General features: G+C 52.2%; 1 protein-coding gene across 7 annotated transcripts in view; it reads right to left on the reverse strand.

The window, feature by feature from the left end:
• Positions 1 to 12,339, reverse strand: part of DPF3 (double PHD fingers 3) — a 310,493-nt gene that overhangs the window by 134,866 nt on the left and 163,288 nt on the right. The gene's annotated exons all lie outside the window — the stretch shown is intronic.

Raw genomic sequence — 12,339 nt, forward strand, 5'->3', positions numbered from 1 at the left:
GCTGGGGGCGGGGGGAATCCCACCCCGGGCACTGTGATACGGGAACCCCAGGCACTGTGATATGGGATGCAGGCCTCTCATTGTGCCACCACGCCCACCCCTACCCAGAGACAGGTCATAACCTTGCCCATGCCCTCAATGAAAGCTGAAGAAGAGCAAAATAGGGCACCCGCTGGGCATGGGACCAGACTGCCTGCCACTCTCCGGCCACACTACTTTGGGCAAAGCACTCAAGATCCTGGAGCCCTTTTTTGCGTCTCCACAGTGAGAATTACAGGGGTTCCATGGGAGCAGAAACGTGTTCTCTTAGGCCAGAGGGCTTTGAAAACTGTGGGGAGCAATCCGGACTAGACTGAGTTACTGGAATTAAGACTTATTCTATGCATCTGCTCTCCCACAATATGGCGCTGGGAGAGAAGTAAACAGCTTCTGCACAGCTGCCTCCAGTTCAGCTAATAAACTGTAGGACTTGCTCCTGATTGGAGAGCAGCGTACTCGGCGTGTGGGCAGCCGAGTTGGGATTGGTGGAGGAGGACTATAAAGGAGGAGAGAGACGGCATGCACCAGGAACATCTAAAGGGAACATCTAGCTGAAGAAACACCTGTGCAGCCCCCGAGAAAGCCGGCCGGCGGTGTGCCGCTCCCCTGCGGAAGTGGGGAATGTGGCCAGGGGGAACTGCCCTTCCACGGAGGTGGAAGGGATAGTAGCCAACCCGGGAAGAACCAGCAGCAAACCCGGGGAGGGCCGAGCAGACGAAAGAACAGCGCAGGGTTTAGTGTCGTTCCTCCACGAAGAGGGGGAGCGACAGAAAACCCTACAGCAGTTCGCCGCCATTGGCCTCAACTTGCCTGCTCTCTCCTCCACCCTCACTCTTGTCTCGTAACCCCCATGACCTCTCCTTGGCCATGCCGGCTACCCAGCTCCAGTAGCTCCAAGAAAAGCTACTTCCACCTCAGAGAGGCCGTTCTCATCAGCTCACTGGGGAAGCGGCCGTTCCAAAAGCTGGGGGGAAACAGAGAGCGAGGTCCAAAGCCCGGCAGGACCCAGCCCAGCAGGAAGAGGGCTGCAGGGCCCAGCACGGGGAGACAAGCAGAGTGGGAACTGCACCAGGAATGTCACCATCAACTGGGGCTTGAGGCCACTAAGCCAACTGAACAGGGGTGACAGGAGCCAGCTCTGCCCACGAGAGAGACCAGAGAGAGAAGCTGAACTCCTTCCTCAAGTGTCCCCCAAACTCCCAACTTAACAGAGGTGGCATTACTTTTCTAGTTAAAAACAGAAACCCAGGCCAGTGCTGTGGTGTAGCAGGTAAAGTTGCCGCCCGCAACGGCTGCATCTCACATGGGTGGTGCCAGCTCGAGTCTCAGCTGCTCCATTGCCGATCCAGCTCCCTGCTGATGGCCTGTGAAAGCAGCTGAAGATGGACCAAGTGCTTGGGCCCCTGCACCCACATGGGAGACCTGTAAGAAGCTCCTGGCTCCTGGCTTTGGCTTGGCCCAGTCCCAGTTATTGTGGCGATTGGGGAGTGAACCAGCAGATGAAAGATATCTCTCTCTCTCTCTCTCTCTCTCTCCCCCTCTCTTTCTCTGTTTCTCTCTCTCTGCAATTCTTTCAAATAAAATAATAAATTTAAAAAATAAAAATAAAAAAACAGAAACCTAAAGTACAAGTGGTCGTATTTTGATTTTGCTCCGTCTTTTCTGATCCTACACCTCACACCCACCTAAGGGGAGAGGTCCCCAACCTTCGCCATGAGATGTGTGGGCAGCACCACTGTCTCAGGTAAGATGGGTGCAAGAAAATGCTGCAGAGGGGGGCTGGGAATGAGTTGGGGGGCAGATGAGCCTCCCCTAGGGGAGAACTGAGCGTTGGGTGTAGGTGGGATTAGGGGTCCAGCAGGTCTGGTGAAGCATCCTGGCACACTTGGCAGTGGGGAGCCATCACTGCTGGGAGAGTGCTTGCAGGAACGTGGAGACGGCACCGCAGCAGAGCCCCAGACAGGGGCTGGGCCTCGCAGCACAGGAGCCCTGAGGCCAGGAAATCAAGGGAAAGGGCGCCTGGCCCACCGCTGTCTCCCCACATCCTCCACCTTCCTGCTGAGCCCTCTCCTGTTGGCCACCCTCAACAGGAAGCCAGAGGACACAAGAGCCTCGTGGGTACAGAGGTCACACTCCTGGACACAAGTGTGGATCTGGAGGGGCAAACGCAGACAGGCAGCACCACCAAGCCTTGCTCTACTGGGCTTCCGTCGGACTCCAGTGGAGCGTTACCTGCCCTTCCAGCTTCTTGCACCAGGAACAAATCCAGTCTGTTTTCCGTTCCTATGATGAAATACGCAGGCTGGGTAACTTTACAAAGAAAAGAGGCTGGCATGGCTCACGGTCCCAGAGGTTCAAGGGCATGGTGCCGGCTCTTGCTCAGCTCTGGGGAAGGCCTCATGGCAGATGGCATCCTGGAGGCAGGAGCATGTGCAGGAGGGAAGATCCCATCACCAGCCAGGCCAGGGAGCAACTCAGGCTGAGGCTCAGGCTCAAGCCTTTATCACAATGCGCACTCTGCAGCTGTAACTCAGGGTCCCCTAACAACTACACTTACCTCTTCCCAGGGCAGCCCCACAAGGACCCACGGGCCTCCCGCCAGGTCTCGCCTCTCACTCACATAGAGAGGACCAAGCCTCCAATACAGGAGCTCTGGGGGCAACAAACCACATGCAAACCACAGCACACAGACTGACCGGGCCATGAAGGGGGTCCCCCAAGTGTCCAATTCAAGCTGAAGAAACAAACAGCCCTGGGTAACTGCCCTCCGGGAAAGAGGGTGGGAAGGAGAAACAGCACCTGATGCTCCTTGGGAGCCAAGGTATCTGGGATTTTTTTTTTTTTTTTTTTTTGACAGGCAGAGTGGACAGTGAGAGAGAGACAGAGAGAAAGGTCTTCCTTTGCCGTTGGTTCACCCTCCAATGGCCGCCGCGGCCGGCGTGCTGCAGCTGGCGCACCGCGCTGATCCCATGGCAGGAGCCAGGTGCTTCTCCTGGTCTCCCATGGGGTGCAGGGCCCAAGCACCTGGGCCATCCTCCACTGCACTCCCTGGCCACAGCAGAGAGCTGGCCTGGAAGAGGGGTAACCGGGACAGAATCCGGCACCCCAACCAGGACTAGAACCCGGTATGCCGGCGCCGCAAGGCGGAAGATTAGCCTAATGAGCCGTGGCGCCGGCCTTTTTTTTTTTTTTTTTTTTTTTTTTTTTTGACAGGCAGAGTGGACAGTGAGAGAGAGACAGAGAGAAAGGTCTTCCTTTGCCGTTGGTTCACCCTCCAATGGCGCTGTGGCCAGCGTGCTGTGGCCGGCGCACCGCGCTGATCCAAAGGCAGGAGCCAGGTGCTTCTCCTGGTCTCCCATGGGGTGCAGGGCCCAAGCACTTGGGCCATCCTCCACTGCACTCCCTGGCCACAGCAGAGAGCTGGCCTGGAAGAGGGGCAACCGGGACAGAATCCAGCGCCCCGACCAGGACTAGAACCCGGTGTGCCAGCGCCGCTAGGCAGAGGATTAGCCTAGTGAGCCGCGGCACCGGCCCCTGGGATTTTTCTTAACACAAAAGTAGAGCAAAGGATCTGCCTCCATCAAAAAGTACTTCCACCACATCAGCCACCTTGGAAACCCAGCCAGCCAGCTAGCCATTCAACCAATAGTTACCAGGCACCTGTCATGTAACAGACGCTGTGCCAGGATGAGGTGCAAAGGAGGTGAACTAAGTAAAGACGATGGCACATTTAGGCAGCCTGCAGTGTAGAGAGACCAAAATTAGAGGTAGGTGTTGGGCACAGAGGTTAAGATGCCACTTGGGATGCCAGCCTCCCATTTCACAGTGCTTGGGTTCAAGTCCTAGCTCTGCCTTCAATCCAGCTTCCTGCTAATGTTCACCCGGGGAGGCAGCAGGTGATGGCTCAAGTACTTGGGCCCCCCACCACCTACATGGAAAAGCCAGATTGAGTTCCAGATTCCCAGTTTGACCTGGCCCAGTCCCAGCTGTTGCAGGCATTTAAGGAGTGAAACAGCAGATGCAAATCTGTTCATCTCTCTGCCTTTCAAATAGATTAAATAAGGAAATTAACAGACAGGCATTAAAGGTCAAATACAAGCTGAGATGCACATGTGGATTGCTATGGAGGAAAGCAGCACAGTGGAGTGTGAAAGAACAGGGGAGGAGCCATCTACGCTAGACCAGGGAGCCGGGCAAGGCCTGTCTGATGAACTCACATTTGAGTCGAGGGCCAGAAAAATAGTCTACTGTCTGCGTTAGTGAACTGGGAGCGTGCAGCTCCATTGCCTGCTCTGATAGCACAGGACCCCTTCCCCAAGCTGGAAAAGTCTTCCAAATGCCACATCTGGGACAGTGAAGGTGTGCCTCATGCCCTGTGCTCAGTCAAAAGAGAACAGCTGGTCAGCATCCCTCCAACTGCCGACAGTCGTATATCTTGTATCTCTGACGTTCATATGTGAGCGCCCCCCCTTCACCTTCTCCGCATTAAACACTCCTGCTGCCAGAGCGCACAGCCCTTTAGGACTGGCAAAGGCCTTACAGGTCATCAAACACAGGCATCTCATTTTCCCAATGAGTCACCTGAGACCCAGGGAACTGAAGCAGCTTCGCCAAAAGCCACATCACTAGACAAGAATGTACCTATCCCAGGGGACACTGTGATGGTGACAAAGAGGTCCCACTCATCATCCAGATGCTTCCCTTCAGAAGAGGATACATCCTGGTCATCCTATCGTAAGCTGAAAATACCATAAACGGAAGATGCACTTAATACACCTAACCCACGGAACGCCACAGCTTAGCGACACAGTGCACTGTCACAGAGTACAGAGTATTGGTCCCCCCCAACCCCCCGCGCGCTGGGGAGCTGCAGGTGCTGCCGCTGTCTTGCATCACCATATCCCAAATCACCAGCCTGAGAAAAGACCAAGTTCTGATGGCTATCACTTTCACAGCGCTGTAAAGTCCAAAACTTCTAAGTGGAACCATAGTCAGCCAGGAACCATCTGGCTTCTTAGCTGTAATTGGCAGGCCCAGGCTGATACTTGGGAGAACGTACAAGGTACTTCAAAACATTTGTGGAAAAGGGAATTGAAAGTTTACTTTGGTGCCAAAAAAAATGTTGAAGTCTTTGCATATAAGCAGTCCTCAAAAAGTTCATGGAAAAATGTGTGTTATGACATGATGACGCATGGGCTGCAAAACTTTTTCATCAGAATAAACATAGTTTGGTTCCATTTTCCAGACGCTTTGACATCCCTTTACCTCTATATGTGCAGAGGGCGTGGCACTTACTGAACACGCAAAACGCAGCGCCTCTTACTGCTGTACACAATGTCTTCCCTCCACATCCAAGCGCACACTTACCCCTGGAACAGATGAAGACCGCGTGGCACTGGGAGGTTTCAAACGCTTAAGAGATCACAGAGCCGGAGAAAGACGACATCCAGCCTTGAGCTCAACCTGCCTCCACCACCCACCTGTCTAGGCAGCTGCACAGACTCCACCTGCCTCCCTGGGGCCTTGCTTGAAAGGTCTTTTTCCAAACCTTTGTGCCTTTTCCTGGCATTCCCAGCCTCCCTGATTTCTACATGTCACGATAAATGGCAGACATTGGCTGAGGCGGAGCTATTGGTTGTGGTTCTGTGCTCTCCTCTTAGGAACACCCCCAGCGGCGCCCACCTTCGGTAACGGCATCAAGCCCGACAGAACCTTCCATCTCCTCCGCCCTGATGACTCTGCCTCTCTCCTGCTTCCCCATAATTCAATCACTGCCTCCTCTTTAATCACATTTTGCCAGATAGACACGGGATAAGAATCAAGAGGGGAAATGTGCACTGGACCCTGCTGCGTGCTAGGGGCTGGAATCAGCGTCCTGCAGCCCCCAGAGTCCAGTCCGCTCACGGGAAAAGGGCCACACAGAACGATGGGCTTGCCCAGGCCCACTGAGAAGTTCAATGCTATCACTCTCCCCTCTTGACCAAAACACCGAATTAGCTCCTGTGGGTACCGCTTTCAGACAGCCCTGAAGGCAGACCCTAGCCTGGCTGTTCACTAGTAGCGGGACACAGGCTGGCGACTTAACCCAGCCCTGTTAAGTGGGAGGTGATCATGGTGCTGGCGTGAGATGCCACAGGGTGACACACTGCGTATGAAACCCCGGCAGGATCCACACAACAAACCGAGTGTGAGGAACAGGGTGGAAAATGAGGCTTATCAATTTTTATTTCTCTTATTCTATTCAAAACTTGGATCCAAAATTAGACCATAGGGAGAAGCCTTTGGCCTAGTGGTACGTCGGAGTGCCTGCTTTCAATTCCCGGCTCCAGCTCCTGACTCCAGCTTCCTACTACTGTGCACCTGGAAGGCAGCAGTGATGGCTCAAGAAATTAGATTCCTGCCACTCATGTAGGAGATCCGGATTTAGTTCTGGGCATTTGGGAAGTAAAGCAGGCGAGGGCAGTTCTCTCTCTCTCTCTCTCTCTCCCTCTCTCTCAAATAATTTTTGGAAAAATCTTTTCACTGAGTTAAAAGTTGTTTTGGAAAATTCTATCAGGGCAGGCACTGTGGTGCAGAGGATTAAGCCACCACTTGAGATACTCACATCCCACCTCTGAGTGCCCGGTTCGAGTCCCAGCTACTCCATGCTCACAATCCAGCTTCCTGCTAATGCCCCTGAGAGACAACAAATGATGGCCCAAGTACTTGAGTTCCTGCCTCCCACAGGTATGGAATTCCTGGTCCTGGCTTGGGCCTGACCTGGCCTAGCCCTGGTTGTTGGCATCTGGGGAGTCACCACTGGATGGAAGAGCAGTCTCTTGGGTTTTCTCTTTCTCTACACCCCCTCCCTCCATCCCACCCCACTCCATCACTCCATCACTCTACCTTTCAAACAAATAAATCTTTTTTAATTAGATCTTATATGTAAAAAACCCTGGGCTGTTATAAATGTCTTAAAAATGCTTGATGGTATTTTTAAACTTTGAATTGTTCTGATTTTAATGGTATGGCTACACTGTCCAATCGAAATATAATGCAAAACACTCAGGTAATTCTAAATTTCTAGTAGCCTCATTTTAAAAAGCAACTTAAAGCAGATGCAATTAATTTTAACAGTATATTTTATGTATTTTAAAAAATGAGATGTAAAATTTCACACTTTTATTTGCATTTCATCTTCAAAGACCAGTATGTATGCTGTACTTTCAGCATATCTCAATTCAAACTAATTCCTTTTCAACTACTCCATAGACACACGTGGCTGGTAGCTACCAAATTGGACTGCACAGGTTTATGGCATTAAAGGTAACATTTGGGGCAGCACTGTGGCAGCAGCATCCCATGTGGGTGCAGGTTTGAGTCCCAGCTGTTCCACTTCCAACCCAGCTCTCCGCTAACGCACCTGTGAAAGCAGCGGAAAACAGCCCAAGTGCTTGGCCCCTGCAACCCACGTGGGAGACCTGGAAGAAGCTCCTGGCCCATCCCCAGCCATTTGGGGAATAACCAGTAGATGGAAGATCTCAATCTCTCGATCTCTCTTGCTCTCACTTTCACTCTGTCTCTCCTCTCTGTAACTCCACCTTTTAAATAAACATTATTTAAAAAAGGAAAAGTTAACATTTACTATGATTTTGCTCCCCCGAATGGAAGGAATTTAAATACAGTTTTTGAGATGGAGCACCATGCCCAAAGCAGCATTCTAACTGACCAGTGGAGAGTGCTGATTGCAAAGCAGTATGGGTAAGGCTCACAAGGTCAGAGTGACAGCGTATCCACCCCCACCCCCAAACAAGCCAGCAGAGGGGGCATTCTCCAGCTCCTGGCCGCAGGAGGTCTCAGAGTGAAGGGGGGTGGGGAGGTAACAGGTCCACTCCCACCAAGTGCATCCTAGTCAGGCTTCCTACCGAGCCCGCGGGGATTTCATTGATTCAATCTTATTCTAATATGGCTCATCGAGATACAGAATTTAGTAATCCCTTACAAGTGCACTCATTTTGAACCTCACACAAATTTGGAGACCACCTAACCTGACAGGAGTCATCCAACATTTAACATTAAAAGAAAACGATCCAAAACACACACATAATTCATCTTAAAATTAGCCTGATTCTATACACATGGATATCAACCCACGGATCGTTACTCTCTGCGGAGCAGCAGCAGCTGTCACCCAAGCCAGCCGCCTCCCTGGGCCCCCGGAAGCAGCACTGCCTCCACTTCTAATTGGGAACAGAGATACTCCTTGGGTGACTTCCAGCACGATCCATCACACCAGAGACAGCTTCTGTGCAAACCGAAGCCAATCGGTTTCCAAATAAGAAAAAAAACCTCTTAGACAAACAAGGATTGAACCATAGAAAGTCGTTTAAAAAAAAAAAAAAAGAAGAAGATGGAGGAGGAAGAGGAGGAAGAAAACACAAATAAAAGCAAAGGGGAAAAAATGTCAGCAAAGAGCAGCAGCTTCTCTCCAGGGCCACGGACAGGGCAGCCGTCCTCTTGGGTGCGGATCAAAGCCCATGCCTTTGACACAGGTGCCCCCAAGCCTGCCACCCAATGCACTGAAAGAAAAGCCTCCACTGGGCTGCTGGAGCCACCGAGCTCATTAACAGGATGCGGGTGAGATGAGTCTGGAAGCGCAACACCGGAGCACGGCGAGTAATTAAATCCCAGGTCATTTAAAAATGCAAACGCCTTGGATGTCACCAGCGCACAGAGCCTGACTCCTTCCCTGGGTTATTTGGCACAGGGCGGAGGACTGGCAACCTGCACATCGTATATGGATTATAATAAAATATGCTGTATTAAAAAAAAACAGATTAAGACAGTTCTTCTTTGGGGAAATACACAAGGAGAGGAGCTGTCTGTTAGCTGTCGAGTTTGCAAGAGATAGCATCTTTCGGTAGGTTGTGCTCCGCCAACAGACAGACTGCCCCCGGGGAAATGGTGGTGAAACCCCCGACAAGGCGTATCCATCCGTCCATCCATCACGGGCTTGCTCTGACGCTGGGGCCTGGAGATAGTCATGGAGCCAGAGGGAGGGAGAAATCCCACACACAATAGCGAAGAATCCTCCTGCTTGATCACGAGGGCTCGGATGCGTGTGTGTGTGTGTGTGTGTGTTTGTGTGTCTTACCTGCCTCTTAGTTTTTCTTTAAAAATACAAATGTGCAGTTGTCTCTTCTGGGGGCTTATTATTTTGAGGAATTAAGCTCATCATATTTCTGGGGATTTATACACCAACTTACACCGAGCAGCAAGGAGCTTAAGAATCATTATTTCGTTTATCCCCATTGGACTCTCAAGACTCCTGGGGAGGGAGCAGCCGGGGTGGGGGTGGAGAGGGTTGTTATCTCTCAGCCCATAGCGGGAAAGACTTGGGGGGACCAGAGACCCCATCTCCTATGATGATGGCAGGCCCAGGTATCGGCTGCTGGTCCCCAAGGGGTGCCATTGTCTTGGCTACCTTTGATTCCCCGTTTTGTGACTCATAGAACTCAAAATAGATGAGGTTCACACAGAGGACCCAGGCTGCCTCCTGCAGGTCCTTGTTACGGTTTGTTCTAGAATCCCAGGAGACTGACCATCCTGCTGCAAGGCTACTGCTGTGCCCACCCATTGGCCCCTAGGCAGGCATCCAAGGATGAGACCTCAGCATGAGGCCAGGGCCATAGACAGGCCTCCCTCCTCCCATCCCTGATTCACAGAAAGTACCCACACTGTCAAAGCAAGTCACCACTGGGCCTGCCCACAGCCCAGATAATGCAGCTTAGCACAAAGGCGAGGGTGGGTGGGGCTTTAGCAGGAATGGATTGAGCAAGTGAACTATCTCCAAGGATGGCTAGGGAAGTGGAGAGAGACAGGTCAGAGGCACAAAGCTTCAGTGAGACAAGATGAATAAGTTCTAAAGATCCCTTGTAAAGCGTGGTGACCACAGCTATTAATAATGTATCGTGCACTTGAAAATTGCCAACAGAGTAGATCTTCAATGTTGTTCTCATCACAAAATTAAGCAGGGGAGCTGACAGATAGGATCATTAGCTTCATTTAATCATTTCACAGTGTATATATGCATCAAAGCATCATGTTGTCTGTCCCAAATATATACAACTCTTAACAAGTACACCTTAATAGAGCTAACAACAATAACAAAAAATAAACAGGGAAGGGGCCAGCATTGCAGCATAGCAGGTTAAGCCTGCAACGCCAGCATTCTACATCAGTGCTCCAGTTCAAGCCCCAGCTGTTCTGCTTCCAATCCAGCTCCCTGCTAATGTACCTGGGAAAAGAGCAGAAGATAGCCCAACTGTTTAGGCCCCTGCCACACATGTGGGAGACCCAGACGGAGTTCTAGGATCCTGGTTTCAGCCTGGCCCAGCACCACCACTGCAGCCACTTGAGTTAACTAGCATGATGGAAGATCCCTCTCCTTTCTGTAATTCTGCCTTTCAAATAAATAAATCTTAAAAAAAAAAAAAAAAAAAGAAGAAGAAGAAGAATTACAGAGATGCAGAGAGAGAGAGAAAGCAAGGTCTTCCATCCACTGGTTCATTCCCCAAATGGCAACAACGGCCAAAACTGGGTTGATCTGAAGCCAGGAGCCAGGAGCTTCTTCCAGGTCTCCCATACGGATGCTGGGACCAAACACTTCTGCTGCTTTCCCAGGCATATTAGCAGGATGGTGGATAGGAAGTGGAGCAACCGGTACTCAAACCAGTGCTCATACGGGATGCCAGCACTACAGGTGGCAGCTTTACCCACTACACCACAGTGCCTGCCCCTGAATAAATATTAAAAATGAAAAAATAGACACAGCCATATGGGCCTGCCGTCGCACACCATGGCGAACAGATGTGGTCAAGCAGAAAGGAAGCCTTCAAAGTTCACTCCTGCTGAACCAGCAGAGGATGTGGGAGAGCCCAGTTCAGGGACATAGGGGGTCTAGGTCTGATAAGGACGGAGTCCCACAGCCAGATACCAGGTCTTCACTCTTTGGCATAAAAGGTTCTAGAGCAGAACCCTCCGGAGACTGCAAGTAAGTTCTCCTCCTCCAGGGCCGGTCAGCACAACATTTTCCAGCTGGACCGAGAGTGTCTGCCAAGAGCTCACCATGGGCCGCTGGGGACAGGAGCAGCAGTGGGCATGAATCCTGGGCTCACACTGGGGACAAGAGCAGCAGTAGGCACGAGTCCTGGGGCCTACCCAGTGGCACAGTGTCCTCATGGCATCACACTGCCTCCTTACCCTTACCAAGTCCTCCAGCCTTCAACTTACACCATGCTCAGAGTAAGCGGTGTGAGGCTAACATGATGCACTGCACACAAAGAGGCGAGGCCAGTGAGCTTAGGCGATTGCCTCAAACCACAAAGGCCGTGGGTGGAGGAAGTTGAACTTGAACCCAGGCCTCGTGACCCCTGTTGGTATACTTTCCTGCAGAGCTTGGCTGCTTAGAATCTCAAACCAAAGACGGGCCACACAGGGCTGGCTGGGCACCGCATGGAAAGTCCAGCTCTGCTGGCCAAGGCTTCTCGCTGGCTCAGTCTTCCTCAGCTGCAAAACTCAGAAGGTAAGAGCCCTCAGCTACGTTCCCCAAGCAAACTTGAGCTCAAACCGGACACACTCCCCCTCCTTTGCCTCTTTAACAAATCCCTATCCATCTATTCTGTGCCAAGCCCCTGCAGGGTTGCCAGGGATGCAGATGAAGAAATGGGTAAGCCCTCCCCGCAAAACATTTCCCTTCCAGTGGGGAGAGCACAGGTGAACAGACAGTGGCGTCAAGGATGCCTCAGGCTGTACATGTGGCTCTGCCAGGCTTGCCCGTGGGAACTGCAGCTGCCCGGCCCACTCCCAGCTGCGAGCCCCTTTCCTCACCCAGGCCTATCCCCCCGAAAGCCCCCTGCAGAGCGCAGCAGTTATAAGGACACCCAGACTCAGTTCCTAGCCCCGACTCCATTCCTGAGACTACCAGGGAGGCCGAGGGAGCAGGTCACTGGGACCCAAGCGTTGGGGCATGAAGAGGGGCTGGAGTCGCCTGCCCACCTCTCTCTGGCTCCCCCACTCCTGAGGCCCATGGAGCAGAGGCAGCCGCCGCTGCAGGCCTCCAGGATGGATGGCTGCAGGCTCTGACACTGCAGGAAGGAGATAAATGACTGGTCATTTCCCCCTGATGCACTTGAAGGCATCCATTCTCCCAGCCGTACCAAGCTCAGGCAACCCCCCGCACAGAGACAGATAAGCACGGGCAGCCGGGTGGGAGCGGAGCGTCCTTCCCCCTCGGAAGGACACAGCCAGACTCCTCTGCAG

Source organism: Oryctolagus cuniculus, chromosome 20 (genome assembly GCF_964237555.1).
Source record: "Oryctolagus cuniculus chromosome 20, mOryCun1.1, whole genome shotgun sequence".
NCBI classification, from domain to species: Eukaryota; Metazoa; Chordata; class Mammalia; order Lagomorpha; family Leporidae; genus Oryctolagus; species Oryctolagus cuniculus.